Source organism: Copadichromis virginalis, linkage group LG23, assembly GCF_057382275.1.
Source record: "Copadichromis virginalis isolate Kocher_CV1m ecotype Utaka linkage group LG23, C_Virginalis_male_GT1.1, whole genome shotgun sequence".
In the NCBI taxonomy this organism is placed as follows: domain Eukaryota; kingdom Metazoa; phylum Chordata; class Actinopteri; order Cichliformes; family Cichlidae; genus Copadichromis; species Copadichromis virginalis.
Genome location: NC_140639.1, coordinates 3,083,327 through 3,095,694, shown reverse-complemented (window position 1 = coordinate 3,095,694; position 12,368 = coordinate 3,083,327). Strand labels below are relative to the sequence as shown.

At 40.9% G+C, this 12,368-nt stretch overlaps 1 protein-coding gene across 4 annotated transcripts in view; it reads right to left on the bottom strand.

The window, feature by feature from the left end:
• The window catches only part of LOC146679971 (uncharacterized), a 94,121-nt gene extending 93,059 nt beyond the window's left edge, over positions 1-1,062 (bottom strand). For all 4 annotated transcript variants that reach the window (XM_085449755.1, XM_085449757.1, XM_085449758.1 and 1 more), the window contains exon 1: positions 997-1,062. The gene's annotated coding sequence lies outside the window, so the exon portion shown is untranslated. The remainder of the gene's footprint in view (positions 1-996) is intronic.
• Positions 1,063-12,368: the final 11,306 nt, after the last annotated feature.

Sequence of the window (12,368 nt, the reverse complement as noted above, 5' to 3'; positions counted from 1 at the left end):
CTTTTGCCATCAGAATTATTGTCTAAAGGCAAAGCAAGATGCCCAACGGATTTACTTTACCAAATGGACCATCCCAGCCTTACCGTAATGGTCTATTTGATTTACCTTTGCTTTTATTGTTTATTTTATTGTATTTTATTTCCACTTGCTACACACGGGACAGACATGACTGGGGGAACGAAAAGGGTGAAAAGGTGTGAAAGAAAGAGAAATACAAAACAAACAGAGAAAAAATACATATATGAATCACCTGGATCACCTGCTGAGAAAGAAAAAAGAGAAAACAAGCAAAAAAAAAAGAGAGAGTTGTGCAGCACGTAGGATCGACAGCACACAGTGTGCTTTGAGGTAGGAGCCAAAAAGGGTGTAGTTTGTGTGTGTGAGCACCCGTGTGTACACCTGTGAGCATGATTCATTAGTATAATATGAAATAAATTCGACATGTGTCAAGTTGTGTGCCAATATTTGCTGTGTAGTAGAACTGAGACATAAGTCATTGCAAAAATTTATTTGAAATAATATTTAAATTCTCGGTAGAGAAAGCAGCTGGTGTCCTACAGCTCCAGGTGGTTTGCTACGGCGTTGATTAGCCTTTCCTCCATATTGAATGAAGAATGAAGGGCTTTGGCTGGATCTACCCCTTTGACCTAGGTCAGAGCATCACGTCACCAGGCTCCTAAATGGTTGTCGCAGCGTGACTTGACGCTGGAGTTCCTATTTTTCCAACTTGAGCGGTAAACGCAATACGGTCAAATGCACAAAATGCAACACACAAACAGCCGCGCGTATTTTTATTCGCGCGAGCAAGTAGCGCGACTGACGCGTTTTTGCATCGCAAATCTGCTTCTGAATTTTCGCGGGATGTTCTAGAGGGTGAATCGGGAGCCCGGGAGATAATAGAAAGAACGACAACCGCCCACCGAATGGCCAGGCACTCAACAATGCTATACCAAGATTCACGCTCTGACAGTTTCCTGCTGATATAGACCGCAGGGCAGTGACTCCCTTTACCTGCGGGACAAAATGGCCTCCAGCCCTCTGTTCAAGGCATCAATAGGCAGAATAAAAGGGAGGGAGAAATAGGACTGTGAAGCAGGTGTTCCCCACAGAGAGCCTACTTCACCTGCACGAATGCCGCCTGGCACTGCTACCTTGACCTGGGGCACCCTTCCAGCTGAGATCAGTCAAGGGGCTGATCAGGTTTTTCAAAGAACCGTCTCAACACTTTTTTCTGCTCTCTCTTTCTAGTCCCTGTCAGGACTCTTGCTGCAGCATTTTGGATTAACTGAAGTTTTTTCAGGGAGTTTTTTGGACATCCTGATAATAATGAATTACAGTCGTCCAGCCTGGAAGTAATAAATGCATGAACTAGTTTTTCAGCGTCACTCTGAGACAGGATATTTCTAACTTTAGAGATGTTGCGCAAATGGAAGAAAGCAGTCTTACATATTTGTTTAATATGTGCATTGAAGGACATGTCCTGGTCCATGAGCGCTGGAAAGTGGCTGGGGCTCCGAACAAACCGAATGGAAGTGTGACAAATGTCAGCAGAGAAGCGGTTTCAGCCTCTCTCCGTGCTTTAAGGAGGTTGAGGTGTTATACCTGTGTGACCATACCATTTCATGGTCTACGTCACCCCCTCGCCATGTGACCACGAAGGGTTCTTGCCACTTGGTGAGTAAGTTTGACCTGGAATAAAGGAGTAATACAAGCACTTTATCTTTACCTTCCTCCCAGTTTTCTTTAATTAGGTCAAACAACCTCCATGGCTTCCGGATGAACAGTTATTCAAAGGAAGAAAATCCCATTGAGGCCTGGGGCAGATTCCGCACTGCAAACAACAGAGGGTCTAACCAGCAATCCCAATTGCATTCATCCTCGTGAATTAACTTACGGATCATGGACTTTAAAGTTTTATTCAGCCTTTCCACCGGCCCATTAGACTGAGGGACAGTGTTGGGATGTAGATATATATTTTTAATGCTTATTTTCTGCTTATATTGTTTTATAATAAACTTTATAATAAACTTTATTTATAAAGCACACTTAAAAACCAAGGGTATGCCAAGGTGCTTAACAAGTAAAATAGAGTATAGGAGGAGGATAATAGAAATAGGACCAAAGCAAGTACTAAATATGCAAGCAGATAACTGTCACTAATACATAGGAAAGCAACAGGTACAGAGCAAACAAGAATTTAAATGAGCATAAAAGTGCATGATATAAAATCATAAAAGAAATATTAACTAGAGGGAAAGGCAAGATTGAATAAGTGGGTTTTTAATCGTGATTTGAACAGTGCAATGGAATCAGATGCGCGGAGGTCGAGAGGAAGGGTATTCCACAGTACCGGGGCAGCCAGAGCAAACGCACGGTCACCCCGGGACTTCAGTCGAGATCTGGGTTGGGTCAGAAGTAGTTGAGTGGCAGATCTGTTTATGTATTTTAATAAGAGAGGCCTTTGGAAACCAAGCCCAGACGAGACAAAAACTAGGTCAGAGGGTGACAGGTCGCCCTGGCAACAGACTTTAGAAAGGGGAAGTTTAGTGCAGAGCTGCACAGGAAATCAGACACAAAAAGAAAGAGGAACTAACTGTGTGTGTGTGTGTGTGTGTGTGTGTGTGTGTGTGTGTGTGTGTGTGTGTGTGTGTGTGTGTGTGTGTGTGTGTGTGTGACGTGCTGCAGAACTATATAACCATGCTGGCTGCTACTGCACTCAGACCTGAGCATGTGTGTTCGGTCTCCATTTCCCGAAATGTAAAATAAAGATTATTTTTTTGAGCTATAAAAATTTTTTTTATTTATTTATTTTTTTTAAATTAGGATTTCTTCAGTTTTATTGGCCCACCCAATGCAGGGCCAATAAAACCGGGCCACTATTCGCTCCACAGTTTTAACAGAACCCATATGACACGCAATATGGCTGTAATGAGCCGCCTGGAAATAATTTCAGGTGGCTTTTAGACACCAACAAGCAGCAACTACAAAATACTTGTCATTTTGTATTATGATTTATGTCCACTTTGTTTGTCTTGAGTTTATTCTATAGTGCCATCGTTGTTCTGTTTAGCTTTTGATTATTCGATTCCCTCTTGTGTTTGTCCTCTGTGTCTCTTTCTGTATGTCTGTGTTTATATTTGAGTTCATGTGTCTCGCTTCCCTCTTCGTGTTTCATTCTTTTCCCCGCTGACTGTCATGTTTATCCATGTTTCCCCAGTCATGTCTCTGTGTGTCTGTCTGTGTCTCTGTACGCATGTTCCTGTTGCTTCCTGTTGCTTCCTGTTTTACTTTGGTAGGCTCCTGTCTGTGTGCACCATGTTTGTTTTTCTTCTCTTACTTTGAAGGTACCTCGTCTCATGTGTTATGTTTAGCCTTGCGTCCTCTGTCTCATTCTGTGTAATTTGATATGCTGTGTGTTTCCTCTGTGTTCCTTGAAGAGTCCTAGTCCTGGTTCTAGTTTTCCCCAATTTGGTGCCATGTCTCTAGTTTCCAGAGTTTTAGTTCGCGCTCTTTATTGCTACAGCAATAAAGCTGCCTCTTTGAGTTAACTTTTTGAGTTTGAGTCCTGCATTTGGGTCCACATCCTGCCTGCGACACAGTGACATTTACTTGTCTTATTTCTTACTTAGTTTTTCTCATATTATGTTTCCTTTCTTAAATTCTGTCATCTTGTACTATGTTTTTATGTTATTTGATTATTTTCAATATACAGGTCAACAGCTGTTATTTTAGATGTGCTATAGAAATAAATCACACACACACACACACACACTTTGACTTAATGTGTGTGTATACTCAGACTTTTTACTTTTTAAAACATGTCAGTAAATTGTGTATAAGCATTCTATTTGTATTTATAATATGTCAGTATATTTATGCTATCTAAATCTCATTTGCTGGACCACATGTGGCAGTATTGCTTATGTAATGACAATAAAGAGTCTTGGCTCTTGGATATTGAAGCTGAAATGAACGTTTTTTCTGTTAAATAAATAAAAAAGTAAAAATGATGTATAAGTCTTCAACAATCATATCAACTCTGTTTTTTTAACATGACTTCACATCAGAATAAATGCACTCATGCACAGGCAGATTTCCAGTGTGGGTATGATAATGTAATAACAGGCCCTTGAACACAGGCATGTAAAAGGCCGGTCCATCCTGCACAGAACTGAGAACTGAACCATGAGGTGACTCCAATAATTTTAGAAGTTTTATATCTTTTTTTCTGCTGATTCTGTTACAGTTTTTGTCACTTGTTAGTCTCCTTGAGGTCATACAGATATATACAGTAGTTCCATAGTTTGTCAGTAGATGGAGGCAGAAGACTGTAGTGAGTCCAGCTGCTGTGTTATTTTGTTCAGGCAGTGACTGGAGGTGAGTCTGTCGGTGGTGGTTCAGTGTGTTGCGCTGCTATGGCAGGATGAACTCAAGAAAGCGGAACAACAAACAAAGCAAGAAGTAAAGCCTGTTTTCTTCCTCAGTCTTGCAGGAGTGGCTGCAGACTTCAGAGGCAACATGTTAACTTGAGTATATCCTGTAAATAAGAGCTCAATGTGTCATAAACAGTGGAGCATTCTCGGTTTTAAAAAGATGATATGTTCAGTTGAGTCAATCCTGTGAGATTCTAGTTGCCCTTCATATTTTATGAACGATAGCATGAAAAGGTGCTACAGATGCTTCAGAGAAAAATTAGATCATGTAATCACGAGGGACAAAAACGTTAAACACTGTAGCAAAAGTAATGCCTGAGCATTTGTACCCTGACATCAGGGTACAAAAAACAACAGCTTTTCTTTCAACTGATTTGCACGGGAAAAAATTTGATTATTATCCACAGCAAAAATCTGTTAAACTACGACTCTTCTTTCTCTCTTTCCTGTACATCTAACATCAGCTGTTAACATATATTATGTTTGGCTTGTGGTAGATTTATGTGTCCTTTGAATTACTCCTGTTCAGTAAACTGTTCTGTTGAACTGTGCCAGTATTTAATAAACTACCTTCACCTACACAAACGCGCATCCTCGAGGCACCCGAGGACGCGCGTGAAGGCACAAAACATCTTCCTTTACCTTCTCCCCCCTCCACCTCAGCCTTTCCATCACTGTCCCACAGATGAGCGCAGATCATTTTCATTCATATTGTGAGTGATTGTTACACTGATGATAACAGGAAAAAGAAAAGAGATAAAGGAGACTAATGACACATGGCGCCTCCATCTCCAAGGCCAGCGCACCATGTCGTCATATTGTGATTACCCTGTGCTATTGTAAATATGTGTTTCTCTTAGGCTTACATAAATTTACATATGTTTTAAAACTCTCCTGAGATGGGAAACCATTAGGGACAATGTTAGCGTTTTCCATTATAGGCACCCACGTTTTCAGTGCTGTTTCACAGAATGGAAATGGCCATGCGCATGCAATAGAGGAAGGAGGGCACATTAGGCGAGAAGGAGAGCTGGAATTGAGAGGTTGTTCTTAGCATTATCTGAGGCACATAGAGAGAGAGTGTGTGGCTCTTGCTGTGCTACTCAGTCAGGGAGCATTAAGCTTTAAGAGGCAGTGAAGAGTCTCAGGTCTTCTGAGGGAACTTGACATTGTTCATAAATCCCTCAGGATCTGAGACAGAAGTAATGGTACACACACACATACAAGTGCCTGATTTCAAATTGGCCTATTAAATACAATTTTGCAGACATTACGATACATTTAAATATTATTTTTGTCCAGCATTGTGAAAAAATAAAACATACAATATTTGTTAGTATGCCAAAAATGTGTAGTCGTTATGTCATATCTTCGTTTTATTTTTTACAATACTATCAAAACCTTTTCCCTTTGATTTTTTTAATTTTAGCTTTAATATTTTGCAAAATGGATAAAAATGTTCTTTTGTAAATGGTAATGTGTTATGTGTTTAGTCATTAGTAGTAACTTAAATTTTGCTGTTATTGGCAGCTTTCTGGAAATCATTGCAGATGAAAAATTGTTGTTTTCAGCTGATGCAACGAAATTAATATTTTAATTTGGCCCAATTAATATAAGCTCTCCTTTGGAGAATGCAAAGACTTATGAGTTTATAAGTAGTACAATGGCTATTTCAGTTATTGTCTAATAACTGCTTATTATACAATACAATACAATGCTGTTATTGTATTTTATTTTGGATGTGTCATGTGGTTTGAAGTTTCCACTGTGCTGAGAACCAGGCAGGTTTTAGCAAGAACCCCTTTCCCAGCCGCCAGCACTGATAAAAGAGGAGAAAGAAATTAATAGCAAATAAGATTTAAAATATGTTGTGCAAAGAGATGGAGCATGGTGTTTCTGACTTCACAGGTTTGTGGCTGCAGGTGTAGCTATCACATCAGTGTCTTTGATACCGGGTAGTGCACAGATGGGGAAAGTTCATATCTTGTTGTATCTTGTTGTAGCATACATAGGCTTGTAATACACATATGCCGTAATATTACATTTTAATCCTGGTAAATTTAGTCATTTCCTGTAACTTAGTTCTTACTGTGAATTCTGCACAGCTCCTTTCTAAATTTGAACAGGTGTGTGATTGCAACTGTCCAAAAAACGTATATACATCTGCATCGCCAACACAGCAACTAGTTTTTTTACACTTTTTAAAGTAATTAACAAAACCCTGTGCATTTGCTAATCATAGTCTTAAGGATTAATACCATAATGTTTTCATAAAAGCTACTGAATATAGCACCAAAACTTGAAAAAGAAAATAAGTGAAAGAGAAGGAACCTGTTGTAATCACCTAGTGAAAGCATCCAGTGGTCTTCACAGTCAAGACAGTGCCAGGTGTTATTCTCATGTAACGTCTCATTGATAAGAGCAGCAAACACCTCATTTACAGGAACCTTAGGCTATAAGATCAGGTACTTTAAAAGCCATCCAAACACATTCAGACCCTGCCTGTGAGCCAGCAAATAAAACACCTTGATATCACCACAACTAAACTAGGATGATTCTGTCTTAATGTCCCATTTCAGGGACCAAGGAGCCCATAGTCTTTATGGCTCCACAGAATTGCAGGAAGTAATGTTTGACACAGCAGGAGTCCTGCCTTTCAGATGATCAAAGTGACAAGTTCATCCTGCAACCAGAGCCACTTACAGGCGACATCAAGAAGCAGCAAGATTGGCAGCTTTTAGGTCCTTGGTCCATTTCATCAGCCATTACTACCAGCAGTGGCGGCATGCTGTGGAGGACTAGTGGGAGGAGGGGAAGGCAGATTAACAGACAGCTGATACAGGTGTATAGGCGGTATCAAACAGCAGCTCTGTCAATACTGCAGGCTTCAAAATTCTTCAGATGGGGCTGGGATCCCTAAAGTATGCCCACTGATTTCACTATGACAGGATTAACTGGGAGCTTCATATGATTTTCTCAGATTCTGTGACTCAACAATTCAGTGATCCACGTTCTATCGGCTTTAAAGGCCCCTATCCCAAGTTTCAAAAGCTTACCCTTCGGACAACGAATGCTCTTTTTCTCCCATGGTTCCGCTTTTCCTTTTTTGCTGCATTCACGTGTTCATCAACCCCCGCATCTTTGCCAACTCTCCCATCCTCCTTTCTCTGCACATCTGCTAGGTTTGGGTTTTCCTTTCTTCCCTCCAGCGCCTTGCTTGGCCCAAGGCCCTTATAGCCAAATTGGTTTACATTGGAGAGATAAATGCTCTGCAAATGCGCTTAAATGCGTACAGTAAAAAATGCAGACAGTGCGTGTCAGGATTATCACCCAAGTCAGGGGGAGAAAGGAGAGCGTCTCTGTAGCACAAAGCTTGGGAGCCAGAGTGAAGCCTGCAGATACAGTCCGTCTCATCCACTTCTCAGGAGAAAGAGAGGAGGATTTAGCATTTGCATGCTAGTCTGTAATTCCTAGCATTATATAACTTGTCGCCAACAATCAAACTCCTGTGGTATTGTGAAAGTATTGTTTCACATGGGTGAGCAAAGTGCGGAGTTTCACTTTGGGGGAAGGTGTTTTTTCGTGGTGCTGTATAGTGGCAGTTGGTCCAAGATGCATCCCGGAGACCACCCTGTAATCCCAGTTGGAGTAGCTATTCTTCAACACAGCCTGAGGCCCAACTAGAGAACATGCACTTAAAAATCCTGAAAATATACAGCTTAGCGCATAAATTACTTACTTGGGCGTGTGATATGTTCAAAGGGCAATTTAAAGATTTTTCACCAGAGATGAGGGATCAAGGATTTAGCACATTATAGCTACTTATGCTGTTCCCCCTGTGTGAGTGTGCCATGTCCACATCTGTAAATAAATCATATTGCCTGACTGTGATGTGGGTGCTGTAACAATACAAGTTGCCTTTATAGGCTACTGACAAAGAAACCGTGACGCTCAGTGTGTGTTCTTTCTTTGAACAGTTTATATTTATTGGGATGGTGAAACACTATGAAAATGAACCCTTCACGTGGTTAAATGTCTTTAACACTTTGCTAAGCTTATTCAGTATTTGTATTCAGAGATGGGCTGTAACGCGTTACTGTAATCCGATTACTTTGTTCAAGTAACAGGTGATGTAAGGGATTGCTATTGCAAAAAAATAATTAGATTACTGTTACTTTCCCGTAAGCACACTGCGTTACTGCGTTGCTAAACTGTCTTGATTTTATTTGTGAGAGTGTCTCATGACAATAACGTAACCACGTGTGACAGACATGTGCAGATCAACAATATGGAGCGCGGGAGAGAGTACGACCATGCAGCGTTTAAAGTGTGGACGTACTTACATTACTTTAAGTTTTAGTCTGTAAAAAGTGACAAAAACATTAGCGTCCGCTGTACGCGCGTGGGAGGAAAGCTTCTTTCTGCAGTGAAAAATTTAACTTCAAATCTGAGCGAGCACTGAGCACGCTGCCACGGGAATGTCACATTCATAGACAAAGCACCGGACCCCCCCACTGACATGACCGCTGTATTCAGGTGGTGTATCATGTTTTTAAAAAGTAACTAAGTAACTAATTACTTTTGAAAATATGTAATCAGTAAAGTAATGGGATTACTTTTTTGGAGACGTAATCAGTAATCAGTAATTAGTTACTAATTACTTTTTTCAAGTAACTTGACCAACACTGTTTGTATTATATCAGCGGTCCCCAACCCCGGGCCTCGGACCGGTACCGGTCCGTGAGTCGTTTGGTACCGGGCTGCGAGAGTTGAGGCTCAGGTGTGAAATGTTTGGTTTTCAGGGTTTTTATCGGTTTTCAGCGTTATTTTGTTATTGTTTTTATCGTTAACTCGGTTTTCCTGGGTCTTTTCACGTGTGTTATCAATAAATCTTCTTTTTTCGGTACCGGTACTAGTTTTATTTTGTTGTATTTATCTGCGACACCTTAAAGGCCGGTCCGTGAAAACATTGTCGGGCATAAACCGATCCGTGGCGCAAAAACGGTTGGGGACCGCTGTGTTATATGACACACACAAAATCCTGTTTTTAATTTCTGTGTCCACTTTTTATGTACAGTCTATAGGACTGACATCATCATTTCCATGTTTACAGCATTTTCACTGCTAACAGAGAAGCATTATTCTCTAAGGTAATGTTAAAGCATATTCAGTTTGATATTGTTTCCTTTCTGGCACTGTTCAGAAATGACAAATACAAGATTTGATGCACAGGGAAAAGATGCAACAACTCAAGTGAAGCCATTTCCAATGACAATGTTCAGACTCACATATGAAGAGTGCAAAACTGTAATGGTTTGGGCTTAACATATGGTTTCCCATTGTATTGTGTACTGCAAAGTTTACTTTAAATGCAATTGCATGTTTTAATAACATTTTTAAAGTTTCTAGTGTAACTTAAGGAGCCCATTACAGGCTATACGCTGTAAAACAAAAATAAGCTTAAGATAAGATAAGATAAGATAAGATAGAACTTTATTAATCCCTCGGGTGGGTTCCTCTGGGAAATTCGACTTCCAAAAAGCACAGCAACGACCGAAGTTACAGTTACAGAATTGTTATATATATATATATACACACACACACACACACACACACACACACACATATATAAATACAGAGACAAATATAAATAAAATATACAAAGGGGATAAATAGAATAAATAGGAATAAAAAATAAAAATACAAGTGAATTGCACATTTCAAGTATTGAGTCTATTGCACTGTTGACTATTTACAAAAAGTATTGCACAAGGTATTGTACAGTGAGGTGAAGAGGCACTACAGCTTAGTTGTTCCCCCCTCCTTTGTCCTCCTGTTTCCCCTCCCTCTCCCCTCCAGAGAGGAGTTAAACAGTCTGATGGCGTGTGGGACAAAGGAGTTTTTAAGTCTGTTAGTTCTTGTCTTGGGGAGAAGCAACCTGTCACTGAACAGACTCTTCTGATTGTTTATGGCCGTGTGCAGAGGATGCCCAGCATTGTTCATAATGTCCAGCAGTTTCTTTAATGTCCTTTTCTCTGCCACTGTCACCAGAGTGTCCAGCTTCATGCCGACCACAGAGCTAGCCTTCCTGATCAGTTTCTCCAGCCTGGATGAGTCCCTCTTTGCTGTGCTGCTCCCCCAGCACACCACAGCATAGAGCTTATCTACACAGAGGCATTATCTTAACCTCAGAAAGCCTACAAGTGTAAAAGAGACATGATTCTAAGACGCTGTGCCATCACAAGGTGAAAGAGCCTTCACGTTGCAAAGGCAGGCAGGCAGGGCTTATACAAAGTGAAGAAACAGCTTTCTTCCTTCCCACCTGCTGCTGCTGTCGTCCCCTGGGGGACACGAAACTGCTGTCCCTGTCTGCTAGCATCAGTGTAAAAACCCTCCACATGCTCTTCTGTTTGGATTTGGATGTAAAACTCCCAAGAAAGACCAAAAGCAGCCCCCCCCCCCCCCCTTCTCCAGCCTCTCCCCCCCAAAAAACCTTTTTCTCATCCCCCTGACCTACCCCTCCCTCCAAATCAATGCAGTCCTCCCAGACCTCCCAACACAAAGCCCTTAGAGCGAACCCAGCACAGAAATCATAGCACACCATTCAATCATTGTTTTTTCCCCTCTCTCACCCCTTTTATGGTCCCACTAAAGGTTTTAACCGGGCAGAGAAGGAGGGCTGTCACTGAGGAAACCTTAGCCCATTGATGAAGTGACAGGAGCTGCCAGAATATGATCCTAATCCTGTTTCCAGCATTCTTTTAGCCTGCTGGCATCGCAATTCCTCCACACATTCTCTGAGCTGTCAACTAGGAAAATCCCTCTAATAGCGCATTGCCCAGATACACATCAAAGAGCTCCTGGAAACCTTCAGCGGCTTAGCTGCCATAGACACACTAGCACACACAAACACACCATTCCCAATAACATACATCCACATGATCTTTAGGAACACACAAAACCCAGATGTCCGTGGAAAATTGACCACATATTTAAAGTAATAAACCAAGGATATTGGAATGAGTGATCTTTGCGCCCCCAAAATTATTTTTACACGCTGTAACCATGCCCTATTTTAAAACAGCCACCTACCTTTTGCTAGTCAGAAAGTGATATAATCTTTATGGTCGTGGATTTACGGGGCAGGACAGAGCAGGGGGAAAACAGGTGTCTGAACTTTGCTGACTCTAGAAACCCTTTTAGCCCTATTTTATCTCATTCTATTCTTACTTAATCCATCGATATTCCAACCAAAGGTAATCTTCTTATGGCGAAGCATTCTGTTTCGGTGCAGCCAAACCTCTGCTGACAGGGTGGGGGAAGAGGGGAAGCAGCGAAAGAGAGCGTATGAGGAGTGGGTGGGTGGATGGTGGATTGGGAGACTCTTTAGGGCCTGACACTGTGCTTCAGTCATTTCATTTGGGATTAAATCTTCTGCAGTGAGTGAACAAGTGGCAGGTTCTCCCCTATCTGGTGTGTAAACCTCAGCATGAACCCTGTGGATAAATTATTTATGGATCATCAAGGTGTCTTCAATAAAACAGGAACTAAAATTAAATTTTTACTATAAAAAAGTGAAGGTAAGTTTTCTGAAATTTTAAACCATTTATTATGAGCTAGACTTTCTCTGGTCTACACAATCTAAGCCAAGCCCACCCTTGTTTTGTTGCCAACTTATTCTCATTGGAAAGTAATGTCTGTGAGAGGGCACGGTAACTGGTTCAATATCCTGGTTAGAAAGTAAATGGCTTTCCTGGTCTTCTTCAGGCTCACCTTTTGGCTAACTTCCTTCAACTCATCCCACAAGAGTTTTATCATGTATTTTATGAAGAAGTTGATTTTTTCTCAATGTCACATTTTCTTAATAAATACTTAATTACCTAATAAATAGCTGGTTTGAAAGTGTTAATGAAAAAATACAGACAGACATTTTCA